The sequence below is a fragment of the Anser anser genome (genome assembly GCF_964211835.1).
Source record: "Anser anser genome assembly, chromosome: 3".
Lineage (NCBI taxonomy): Eukaryota > Metazoa > Chordata > Aves > Anseriformes > Anatidae > Anser > Anser anser.
The window spans coordinates 84,505,235-84,518,069 of record NC_139722.1 but is presented as its reverse complement, the minus strand read 5'-3'; positions in this window follow the sequence as shown (position 1 = coordinate 84,518,069).

Below are 12,835 nucleotides of genomic sequence, written 5' to 3'. Positions count from 1 at the left end.
TGAGTTTTGACTGCCAGTGGCAATTCAGCATACAGGTCGATAACTTTGCCTTACGATTACCTTTTTGGTGCAGGCATTTGCCGCACAAGCATATGTGCCATCTTCATTTGAAGCCCAACTTTGTAATGGTTAAAAGCTAATTAAAACATACAGTGGCATTTCGAATCAATATAGCGTATGGACTGCTACAAGTTCTCTCATCAGGCGTGTTGCCCTCAGGAAGCAGCATTAACTTCAGCAGCAAAATACTGCTATTAGCTCATTAATCATCACATTCAGAGACTGGCTTGGTCACAGTGGCAGCAGCTCCAAGTCTTTCTTGTGGTGAAGAGCCGATACAATGCTTAGATACGTGAAGTGTTGCACAAACATTAACTGCTATGGCCAACTGTCTTTGCAATTGGTATTCGTCGTCTCAGCTCTTCAGATCAAGAAGCCGGGACATTTCATGAGGTGGATTTCCCCAAAGCGACGCTGTAAATGGGTGTCATGCTAATAATATTAGGTTTCAGCACTCTGACTTGCTAACTCTGAAGTCCCCTTATTTCGCTGTAATAAAGAAAGATAAAAACAAAACAAAAACCAAAAACAAACAAACAAACAAACAAACAAAACGACACTTAGGAATGCATAGAGAAGACAAAATGTAATGCAAAACAGAAAGAGTTTAGGAGAAAGAAAAGGAGAACGGGAATCTAACTAAGAGATCAAACAAGATCTAACCAAGGTTAGAAGAAATCAGGCAGTAAAGGGAAGGGAATTGATTTGGATACATTTATATACATAAACAGTCTTCAGTGCCCATGAGAAACTTTGAGAGCATCTGGTGAGCTCTCTGCTCCAGTACAAGGTGCTCACTGAAACCAAAGATGTGCTTTTCCAGCCCTCCTCCCCAGTAAGATCCGTCCTGGTGGGTGAGATAGGGCTCACCAGAACAGAGCAGGAAAAGCTCCTCACAGACCCCTCTGTCCTAAACTGGTCACCCAAAGGTTCACAGGCACTCTTCTGCTCTACAGCCTGCTAAGCCATGACAGTTTTGCTGTGCTTGCTGCAGCAAGGAGCCCTCCTTACCTTTTGCTGGGGCTCTGATGAGCAACTTCCAAGACATAGAGCTGACACGCATCGTGTGACCCTGCAACAGATTTGTATGTACCACTGCGGTTTTCCTTGGATGTGTGGAAGAGCAGAGAGGAAATCTGAATACTGGGTATCAGCTTTGTATAGGATTGAAATGCACAAGTTCCAGTATAGATTCTTTTTGATGGGACTTTGTGTGTGGAAGGATTCAATCTTTTCTCTCCATCAAGTCTTTGTTATTGTACTGGAGCATTGCTAGCCATAAGCAATAGCTGTACAATACACACAAAGGAAAGCAAAGCCTTTCCATAGTGTGTATATAAGCTATAGGGGAAGCTAGAGCCTCCTCCTGAGTCCTTAGGGATGGAGGGTGAACAGTCAAGCTGGGAATATGGTATTGCTTTGTGTATTCCTCCTGCATGGCTTTCTGCAGTACCCGTGACTGCTCTTCGCTCCTGTATGAGTGCTCTGAGCCAGGCGCTGCCCTGCTCAGGGGGCAAGGTGGTGTGACTGTGGACCTGTCCTCATAAAAGCTGGAGACAACATGCAGAAACAGCAGTGACTGATGAGGGCTGAAAAACTGCCAGGAAACAAAGAAGCTTCCAAAGAAAATGCCATGCTGTAAGGTCTCAGGCTGCAAATACGTGACGCTTCTGTGGCCCCCAGAGCATTGGTTGAAAGTCCCTCCGGTCATCCAGGTGGGAATATCTGCATCATCCCCACAGTGGTAAAACTTCTACTCAGCAGCTGCTGGCATCGTGTGGTCTATGTATTCCCTCATCACTGTCCCTATAGGTCCATGGCTCCTGCATCCCTGCACATTAGTGTTGATTTTTACGCCAGGCAGAGTTTTGCACCTTGCACTTCTACCTGGGGAGCCCTGCAGCTTCTCAGAGCCCCTGCGAGGCTGTCCCTCCTTAAGGTGCTGGGGCCCCTGGGTTTGTTCTCTCTCTCTTTTTTTTTTTTTTTTTAAGCAATTTTTGAAAGGAAGATGAAATAAAGATGTGGGGGAAGAAGCACAGAAGCGCAACGGAGAGAGGAATGCCGGTAGGTCTTCTTGTGGTGACCCACAGGCACCTTTTCTCAGACTCTTCTGACAGGGTGCTTTGTTTGGCTGCTGCTGGGGCAGGTGCCACCCCAAGGCAGCTGCTCGGTGACATCTGTCCGTCTGTCCGGCAGCAGGGAGTGCTGCAGTACTAACCCTGAACCAAGCAGGGCGAGCCCTCACGGGGCCTTCCAGGCACAAGAAAGAAATAAGGTGGCGTAACATAAGAGGGCACAGGAGAAGGATTCTGCTCGGTAATGGCAAATTACCCACTCAAAAATAACATAAAGAAGGGAGGAAAAAATTAACGAATAAAGTCTGCACATTATTTTAAATCACAGAAGTGTCAAAAATGGTAATGCCTATATCAAGGCTGCCCTAATGTAGCTTTAATTTGCATGCCATTGGCATTGATTTGATGTGAATATTTACTCTCCTATTCAATTAAGAAAATCCATAACTGCCACCATATTTTAATGTTAATGTATTTTTACACAGCTCTCTGTTTACCTTATTTTCTCTTCTATAACATTAACACTTTTTTTTTGTTAAAAAATGTGTGAAAGATTAATTTGTAGAATGACGGGATATGTGGGTGTGTAGCACAGGCCAGATGGAAGGGGTGTAACATGACAGTTTTCTTCTGTGGCTTCGTTTTGTTTTTATTGTTGCAAGCGAGCAAAGTATAACTAAAATTATCATTTCTTCTCTGGGCAAAAAGAAATAAGTGGTAAGTTCCTCTTTTACTCCCCATGGCTCGACATGATTGTCATGCAGCTGCAACACTGTTCAACAGAGCTGACAGGTTGATAAACATTTGTCTAAAACTTCAGTTTATATGTTTGAAGAACACTGTTATTTAAAGAAAGGAATTTGTATGTGGGGCTCCATAATTCTGCATTGTAGAATAGGTCAGGATGCATATTTAGTCATAAATGAGAACAGTTTGGTGATTTATCAGTCTTCACTTGTGTGATAGGTACATAAGGGTAGAAAGAGCTACTAATGCTGAAAAAAAGGAAAGAAAAAAGAAGAAAAATCTATTCAAGACAAAGCCTTTTTATCTATAAAGCTATCCATTCAAGAAGGCTTTTTAACTGTTGAAAGAGGGCTGTTCCAAGGCCAAATTCTAATTTACACATAAGTATTGTAGGAGTTTGGTATAGTAAATGTCCTTATTGAAGAATAAAGCAATTAGCACAGTAACTCGTTGTCATCTGGCACGTAAAGGCATTCCAAGAAAAAGTTAAGTGTTGAGGAAAGGAGAGAAATTCAGGACAGCATGTGGGAGAGGAATATGGAGGCTCCTTTTTCTGCCACTCAGGAGAAAAGGAGGGGAGAGAAAAACCCACTGCAAACTTTGTCTGCCTCCTTACCTCATCATAAATTGACCCAAGTTTCTTCCCTTCTTTTCAGAGAAGAGAAAAAAAAATTAAAAGCCTGCCTAAGTTTTTAGAGGCTAACGTCTTGAAACCATTTGTCATAAGCAATAGCTGTACATTTGGCATCCTTGTACACAAAAGCTTATTTTGCTTTGCAAATGTGCATGCGTGCCTCTGAATATGCACACCCTTTGTGAGTGAAAATGTCTTTTAATCAGCCGCTCTTCGAGCCTTCTATGGGAGAGCCACTCACTCACCTGGATGGGAAATCGGCACGTGAAAATGCTTACCCTTTTTCCACAATACACACACCTCTATTGCTATGCTTCAGTGCCCTGCAGCATGCCAGGTACACCGGCTGCAACATCTGGGAGCTTCAAACAGGCACGTGGGACCTTGTTGTATCTACAGACACCTACATACAAAAGTGCTATTAAGTGTTTGTGTCAGGAGACATCATCTTTTGTCATTTCGGTATGGGTGCATGTACATGTGTACTAGCAGAAGTATCTCTTTTGCTCCATTCTCTTGACTGAAGAAAAAAGGTTTTTCTCAATTTTTCAAATAGATAAGCACGTTGGTTTTGTTTAACGCTAAGCACAAGCCATTTCAGTCCAGGGAGAGAAAACTTCTGAAAAGCCAAAAGCTAGTGGAAATTGAACATTACAAGTCAACTAACTACTTTAGCAATAACTTAATTTGATGTTCTACTGTTAGAATAATAAAATAGAGCTAGAAAGATGCATTACATTTCCCCATCACTGTCCATCCATCCTACTGTAAATGGAGGATTATTCCATTTTGAATGTTTTACCCAATCTATGTTGCTCAGTCTTTGTTTGGTGGTTTTTAAGGATAAATATTTTTTTTACCAGTTTCTCTAGGAAAACATTGCTTTTTGTTAGTGTCATGTCACTAGTCTGGCTCTTGCTGAGTCAAAAATACTTTATCCTTCTTATATTTTCTCTATCTTTTTTTCAAAGATTAGCAGGTTTATGCCCTAAATTTAATTGTCAGATAACAGATTTCCACTTTTTTCTCTTTAATATTTCCCTCAAAATTAGTCCCTCCAAAGCTGTGACGTGTAGGTCCCCCCTGTTTTCTCAAGACGTCAATGTTTTAGCCTCAGTTACTTACCAAGAGTGACTGGAGAGTGCTCCAGAGCCACTGCTGCCTTAGCTGAGCTGTCTCAGCCCTGTTTGGCTGGTGATGTTTTGCTCATATGTCATATTGTGGACTCATATCTAAGGCTGAGGAAGTGATGCAACTGTGAGAAACAAGGAAAACACTTCCAGTGAACCCCAGAGAATGCCAGAGCAGACCACAATTGTTAGCATTTCTGCTTTTCTATGTGTCTGTGTGTCTGAGTGCACATCCCTGGTCCAGCTGCATCTCTTCCTGGCTTTGACCATCATCTTTCTGCAAGGCTTGTCAACCCAGCAGCTGACAATTCAGAGCATCAGCAGGCAGATTTGCTGAGCAAGGCTTCCTTGCACAACATCCCGTTTGCAGAATAACACCTGAAGGGTGACTTTCCTTGCAGATGTGTGCAGGCTCTGGGGTGCCATCGTCACAGCCCCTTCCCAGAACTGGCTGGTTGTGGTGCAGGGCTTCCAGGTGCCCCTTCCCCACAGGCCTCTCATCACCAGGCCCCCACCAGCTGTGCAGGACTCACCCCAGCGTGCTTTATATGTGCACTTTAAAAGGTGCCAGTTCTGTGTCTAGCGTGCCCAGCCCCTGCCAGGGCAGGTTTCATTTTCTAACCCAATGAGAAATGATGAAAGAAGTGAGACCAGCGAATGCCGCCAGGGAGGGTCGTGTGGGATGTAGGGAGAAAACTAGATGAGGAGAAGGGGTTCCACTTCCACTAAAAACACACTACGCTGCTCTGGTTGACTACCAGGAGCCGTCATTATTTAAGCCCATATAGCAGTGAGCAGTAGCAAGGCTAGCTGCAGGGAAGGCAGGCTGCCCATTTCCAGGTAGCCATGTGCTCCTGGCTTGCAGGGGGGTGCCGGAGCCGCTTCCGCCAGGCCCAGGAGCTTCCACCCACTCCTGGGGATGCGGCGAGTGCAGGATGAGGAGATAACTGAGCAGAAACAAAACGCATCGGCAGGCAGGAAGGTATGTTAGCCTGGGGAGACCCTTTACAAATCAAACGAGGTAAAGCAAGCAGAAAGAATAACAAACAAACGCTTCCTCAGCCCGGGGAGAGAGACTCGGTTCTCAAGCCTCGGCAGGGAGCCACGCTTCCCCACAGACATGTTCCCCGTCTCCCCAGCTGCCTTTACTATGTCCTGCCTCTCCCTTCCTTCAAGGGGGTGGAAAGGAAAGCTGGAGCTAACTGCCTGCTTCAAACAGCCATGTCATGCCTGTGGCTCATGTCCTGAGGGAAGTACAGAGCGTATTCGCTCGTCCCACCTTCCCAGGATGGCGTGTGCTTGGCTGCTGCAGAGCAGGGATACCTCAGTCCTTCAGCAGCACTTTGCTGTTTTGGGGTAATACTTCTTCTCTCCCTTCCATCACATCCCCCCACTTCTTTGGAGATGCTGAACTTTGGTTCCTGGTTGAAGGGGAGCAAGAGCTAGCTGGTGGGCCACTGCTTTGGAAGCTGGGCCATGCCAACACTGTTCATGTGAACCACTGGCTGCGTGTTTATCTGTCTAGATATGGACAAGCAGTTTTTAGTTTTTCACTAGGAATATAAATAAAAAGGACCTTCTTTTTTTCCTCTTAAATAATCCCAAGAAAACCCAGGTTTTCATGATTAAAAACTCATTGCCAGTACCTTTTCTTAAAAAATAAAAAATCCTGAGAAATCTGTCTTCAGAGCAGCTAAGACAATAGGGCTTTAAGGATGAATGGGCTTCAGGTGAGTAGGCTTCAGAAGACGAAAAAAAAGTGTGCATTTCATCACAATAAAAAATACACAAATTCTGACAAAAAATCAAAATATTGAGAGAGAGCAAGCAGACTGTCAAGCTGAATAACCTTGTCCACTGCCATCTTCATACCTGGTGTGCTCCCTTCAATTCAGGACTGCATATCTTAACTACATTCAACATTTTCTACCCTCTTTTCAGAAAGCTGCTGCTCTTGCTGGGTGCTTCCTTTTTGTCCTTTGGAGGGCTGTGCTTTCTCTCTAGGTGCAGCTTGGGGTGCAGAGGGGTAGGGGCATGCCAGCCAGCACTAAGTACTGGTGATGCAGAAGTTTCTTGGGCATCCATCACTACTAAAAGCCAGCTTGACATGGAGTCACATGCTTTTTCCAAGCACAAGAGTCAGTTTGCCCAATTTTAGCAGGAGGCTGAAAAAAACTTTATGCACAGCTCTAGAAAATATTCCTTGCCCCAGCCAAATGAACAAACATTTTGCAAGGCTGAGCAATAGTGTCGTGCTTTCAAGATACTCTCTGCAAGTGCTTTTGCTCTCCTGATGTTACTTAAGCCTTCTGCTGACAGGGCAAAGACCTCCAAGAGCTGACCACAGCCAGAGCTTTCCCACCTCACTGGGAGCATGGGGCTAGCGATAATTTCAGGGAAAGGGATGAACGGACAGACTCCAGTGAAATCAGCTGTAAAGCAATAAATGATTTGCCCCTGTTCCTTTATTTCAAAACCATTATATAGTGAAATATTGCTCTTTCTTTCTTTGAGACCTTAACCTCAGGACAGGCCAGGGACAGGTGACTGCAGCCCAGCCCACCAGCTGCCACCCCTCAATGGGGGCAGATCTGACCTGACCTCCTTGCTTCTGGAGAAGCGCTGACTGCTGTCCTGCTGCTTGGGGCCTGGACGGGGCTACTGTGGAGAGTGTTTACTTGTTGATGTGCTCCATTTAAGAAGGTGACGCTTTCAAGATGCACCCTCTGCATTCAGGATGGGTTTTGTCAGAACGGTGTGATGAGCTGCAAGGAAGTTATTTGGGAGGTATTCGGTCTGAACCGCAGCACCTGTAGGAAGTGTACGGTAGAGAACATTACAGCTACACTCCCACTAAGCTACTTTAGGCAAACCTCTGTTTCTTCAGTGGCATGGAGGGTTCACTGCAACGACCCCAAGAAGAGAGAGCAAGCATTGAAGGTCACTCACTGGGCAGGGACTCGGGAGATGGCCCAGGCTCCTCTCTCAGCCCTGTGGTGTCCCTGCCTCGATAAGGGAGGTTCGAGTTACCAATGCTGTGCTCTGCAGAGCTGCTTGGGATGTTCTCAGATCAGACGGCAATGAGCTCCACAGAAAAGCTTATAAATATATTAAATTTATGAACATTTACTGTACGCTGCACTCTGAAATCTGCCAACACTAATCCAAAAGAATTACACATTTTAGGCCTGAACATAACATACTGTATGCAGTAACTCACATCAGAGCAACCCATATGCTACTGTTAATGTGCCAACTGACACATGTTAAGCCACAAACATAAGAAAGGATTGGATTTCAACTGCATTTTTGTATTCCAGTTATTCCTTGGGTCCATTCTTTTTATTCACCATCATCTTCTCTCCTCTCTCCAGACAGCCTGCCCTCCCTTATACGTCTTCCTCTCCCCCTACCAGATTTCCTGCTGGGTATAGCCTGCCCTGGAGACAAGGCAACTAACATAAGCACATAGGGCAAGCAACACAGAAATAGAACCTGCCCCCCTACCCCCCCCCCCAATCTAGGTCACTTAATATCCTACTTTCAGGGTTCTCGGTGAACCCTGTACCCACTCCTGCTAGGCAAAGAAAAACCCTGAGAAGAAGTGGGTGGATGAGTAGACAGCCAGCCATTCCAAGTGTCAGATCTGACTCCTCGGGAGAGATGTGCCGAGGATGCTCTGACAGAATGTGTCTGAGCTGGAGACAAATGTTTTTGTATTACATTCATGATACAAGAGTTCTGCCACCTTACAATATGTGCACATTGTCACTGCTTGGTGGTAATAACTGGATTTTTCCAGGGAGCCGATGAAAATGCACCGATCCTGTTACAATAATTGGGTCTCAAGGTTTATTGAGCTAGGATAACCCTCAATAAATGGGTACATTTTACGTAAAGCAAGCCAGGAACAACAACAGGAGACTCTGAGCATAAATGTGCCCCCTGTAGCAGAAGGGAATCTGCTTCTCACCTTTGAGGTTTGCCAAGGTGTGACACCAGCAATTGAAACATGTGACAAGGGACAAAAACGCAAATGGCTTCGGGTCTCTTCCCCAGCTAGCCACACTCATGGATTTGCATGGCATTAGGGGCAAAAAAAAAAATCATGTTAAAGATGTTATTTTATTATGTAAGCAGAAGCTTTTTAGAAAGGAAAACTGAAAAGAAAACAAGAGCACATGTCACCATGCCGATTTAAACCACAAACTTTCAGTTAATCAGATAAATGCTACTTAGGGAAGCAAATAATGTATTTTATGTAGGCCAGCTACTGAAGAGGATCTGATACAGATTTAAGTGATAGATTCCGCAAGTATTTGGCAACGCATCAATAACGTACTGGAGAACCAGACTCCCAAGTCTCTCCTTGATTAAAGGAAAGCAGCTGCTAGAGCCTCAGAGCTAGAAAAAGCGACAAAATGTGCCATGTGGGAAACCAGGATTCTGTTCCCACCTCTGCTAGAACTGACCTGGTATAAATTGTGAAGTGAGGGAAATAATGACTGCCTTGTGTTTCAGGCATGAGGTGAGGCTGCACAGTAAAAATGTCCTCCAGTGCATGGGTGGAGAGAGACTGCGATGCACATAACCCCAGGCTTCAGTTCAACATATTCCTGTGCATTACTTGGAGCCTCCCTCTTTCTCTGTCCTTTTGGCCTCTGTGGGCAATGCAGGATAACCCACAGCAGCACGTGCTGCAAAAGCTAATAATACCCTGGAGATGATGGAAATAGAATCCTTGAGGTAAGAGCATGCACTTTAATTTTTTTAAGAGCATGCACTTTAATTTCAGCACAGTGAAATCTTGTGGGATCCCCTTATTCAGACTTATATACCTCACTCTTTTCTGGAAACTTCAAAGAATTTTATGCTAAAGAACCCTTTCATCATGTTCTCAGGCTGGCTTAATTAAATTTAGGAGGCTACTGCACTTTTATAAAATAAGCAAAAAAAGTCTTTACCGTTTAAATATACTGTTATATTAATTTTATTTTTAATATTATTCTGACTTTGTATTTTATTTGAAACATACATATAAGATTTGCATGTGAGTGACTACAGAGCCTAAACCCAATGAGGTTAGTCATGTTGATAGCCCTACTCATGGAAGTCTGCAGGATTTAGGCATTTAAGCAGTTCTGAATATGTCAGAAGTGCATTCATGATTATTAACTTTAACCTGGTAAAGACAGGTTCCCAGGACTCTCCTTTTAATCACTGAAGAGAGAAGGACTCCCCCGAGGTTTCTTTGTTAGACCATGGGCTCCAGGACCGTGCCCAGCTCAGGGCCCAGGGCAGGACCTCCCCTCTATTGCCATAGGGGAAACATAGCAGGCAATAGCTGCTAAGCAATGTCCCTAACAGAAGTATTTGGAACAGGACAGTGTGAATGATCTCCACAGCGCGTTCAAAACAACGCCTGCTTTTTAAGCCTAAAGCATTTGCCCATAGAGGTGAGACAGGAGTCCCTATGTGCAGTAAATGTCTGAAGTTCAGCAGCTGAAGTTCAGTCATGGAAGTTCAGTGGCTGACACAAGACATGAAGAACACGAGAATACCCATGCTCTGTCAGATAGTGTTCATCTAGTCAAATAGTCTATATTCAGCAGTGACCAAAGTATGTTGCAGGAAGGGTATAAGAGCAAGAGAAGCACGTATTGAAACACTTTCCATAGCAATTCCCCAGCCTACAGCAGTTTGTGACTCAGTGACATTCTGAGCTAAAGGTAGTATTTTGGTGCTTAACAGGCCTCAGTGTGCTTATTTTTTCTTCTGTGAATTTGTTCAGTTGCTTCTTAAGCCTGTCTAAACTGTCAACCTCTTGTGGCAGGCCATTCTGTGGCTAAGTGCGTGCTGTATGTCAGGGTGGTGAATCGTCCTTCATGTATTTTGAACCTACCATCTGATGGCATAGCTCTTGTATCAGAAGAGACAACAAAAAATCCATCCCTATTCACGCTCCTTACACCACTCTTCTTTTTATAGACTCTTGTAATCTTCCAGGCAGAGTCCAGCTCTACTTTGTCATTCCTAATATGATTTGCATGAATCTAAAAGAAAGATGAAAATTAAACTGTTTTGTTCAAGAAGAGCTAGAGTATATACATGACCCAGAATGCTTAAGCAGAAGCAAATAGAGAATGAGGAACATGATTAGGTTTTAGCAAACATGGTACTTCTAGCCCAGGACTTTCACAGGGAGAGGCAGCTGGACTTCCTGCCTCAGTCTGCACAGGTGGTTCTCTTGGACTGATGACATTCCCTCAAAATTTACTAGGAAAAGCAAAACCTTGTGCTTTCCATTTACCTTATTTTTCCATCACAGCTGTAGAAAGACAGGTGAAAAGAAGCATCCTTCATGCTCTAGTAGTCGTGCTGGGAAACCCTCTCTTCCCCCCAAACCTGTTTTCCTCCAAGTTTGTTCTATAAGGGGGCTAAACTGGAGAATTTCTTACAGATTAATCCTTTCCTCCCAAAGGCTTCAGTTGATCAGGGAAGACCTGCTGCCCTCCATAAAAACGATGAATAACACGGTGAGCATGTGTATGCGTGCATTCATGCACGTGCGCTGCTTCTGCCAGTGAGGAAGGCCGGGGGAGATGCACATACTGGGACACTGCCGGCATATCTGTGTGCTCGGTTAGTACCCCAGCTGCAGGCACAGCTGGTTGGGAGGCAGGAAATCTTTATGGATGACTCCTCCTGAAAGTGAATGTGGTCACTGCATAAACAAATGTCATTATGACATCTTGGGCCCCATTCTAACGCCTTTTCAACTTTGCAGTAAAATTAATATGGAGAGCAGCATAATGGCTGAATTTAAAACTCTGTATCTAAAGTGATTTTAAAGCCTAATGTTGTCTTATCACATCTGGGGATACTGCAGATGGAGTGGGGACCAAGATATTGAAACACTACAGCGTTTCTTTAAAAATAGATTATATTCCTAGTGACCTTCCACTGCCACGTGTTAACTGGAAATAGAGGAGAGCGAGTCAATGATTTCATTTCTATGGTTTGAAGCAATATATTTGAGATGTTGAGCCTTCTCTTTCCACCATTTAAGTGAGAATGCAATCTTTTTAAAGTGCTGCTTTCGTTTAGCCATAGGACCTAGTTTGTACTTGTTGCCAAATGGAACATGGGTATGCCTCAGAGAAGATCACTCTTGACTAATGAAATGGCAATTAGTTTATGCAACTTATTAGCATTAGTATTTATTTTACTTTACAATATTACCTAAAAGCAGCCTAGAGCAATTTAAATTGCAGTATTATCTGTTCACTGCTATCTTTTAAATAAATCGTCCTACTAAATGTGAAAAGCTGGCATTTGTACTACATGCACCTATGTTATCATCGTCGCAAAGCAGATGCAGAATGTAAGGCGACTTGAACAATCAGCACTGTAATTTGCACAGTAACATTGTTTTAGATCTAATTAGCGCTTATGCAGATCCCTTACAAAAATGTGAAAACCGCACCAGGATGTAATTGTTAATGAATTTAGTGCAAAGCACATCTGCATAAATTCCATTTCAGCAGGAAAAAAAAAAACCCAACCTCTAAGTTCAACTGCTATTTGCTCAAGAGCCAAAACACTGTGAATTGTGCCCACTATGTTTTAGCCTTGCTCTGCTGGCTTTGATATTTCAAATAAATACTACAAAGTTAAAGCCTCCAGCTGCAGACCAACCCATCTGTAGATGTTTGTTATATTTGGCAGTATTCAAAGATGATTTGCCTTCCTGCTGAAAAATAAAATAAAAAAAAGAGGTTCTCTCAGCAAAAAATTAAAAAAAAATTTTGAAATACTTATCAGCCAAAAAATAAAGTTTAAAAATATTCTGTGTGGGTCAAGTGGCAGAACTTTTGGAACAGCAGGCATGCACGTATACTGCACCTACAGCTTGAACTCCATACCTCGCTCCACGTGTGTGTGTAAGTCCATCTGCACTTGGCTTTCTCTGTTCTGCAGAATATAACCAGGGCTTGCAAGGAGTGCCATGAATGAATGCGGATAACGGATCTTAAACATATTGCAACAGCTACCTTAGAAACTGCTCACCCGCCCTTCAGGAATAGCATGAAGGTCAACTCCATACACTTTTGTATCTTCAGAGTTGTCTTTTAGGTTTTAGACAGGTCTCTGGAGTTACTCTTCAAAGAAATGATTGGACTCAGAGG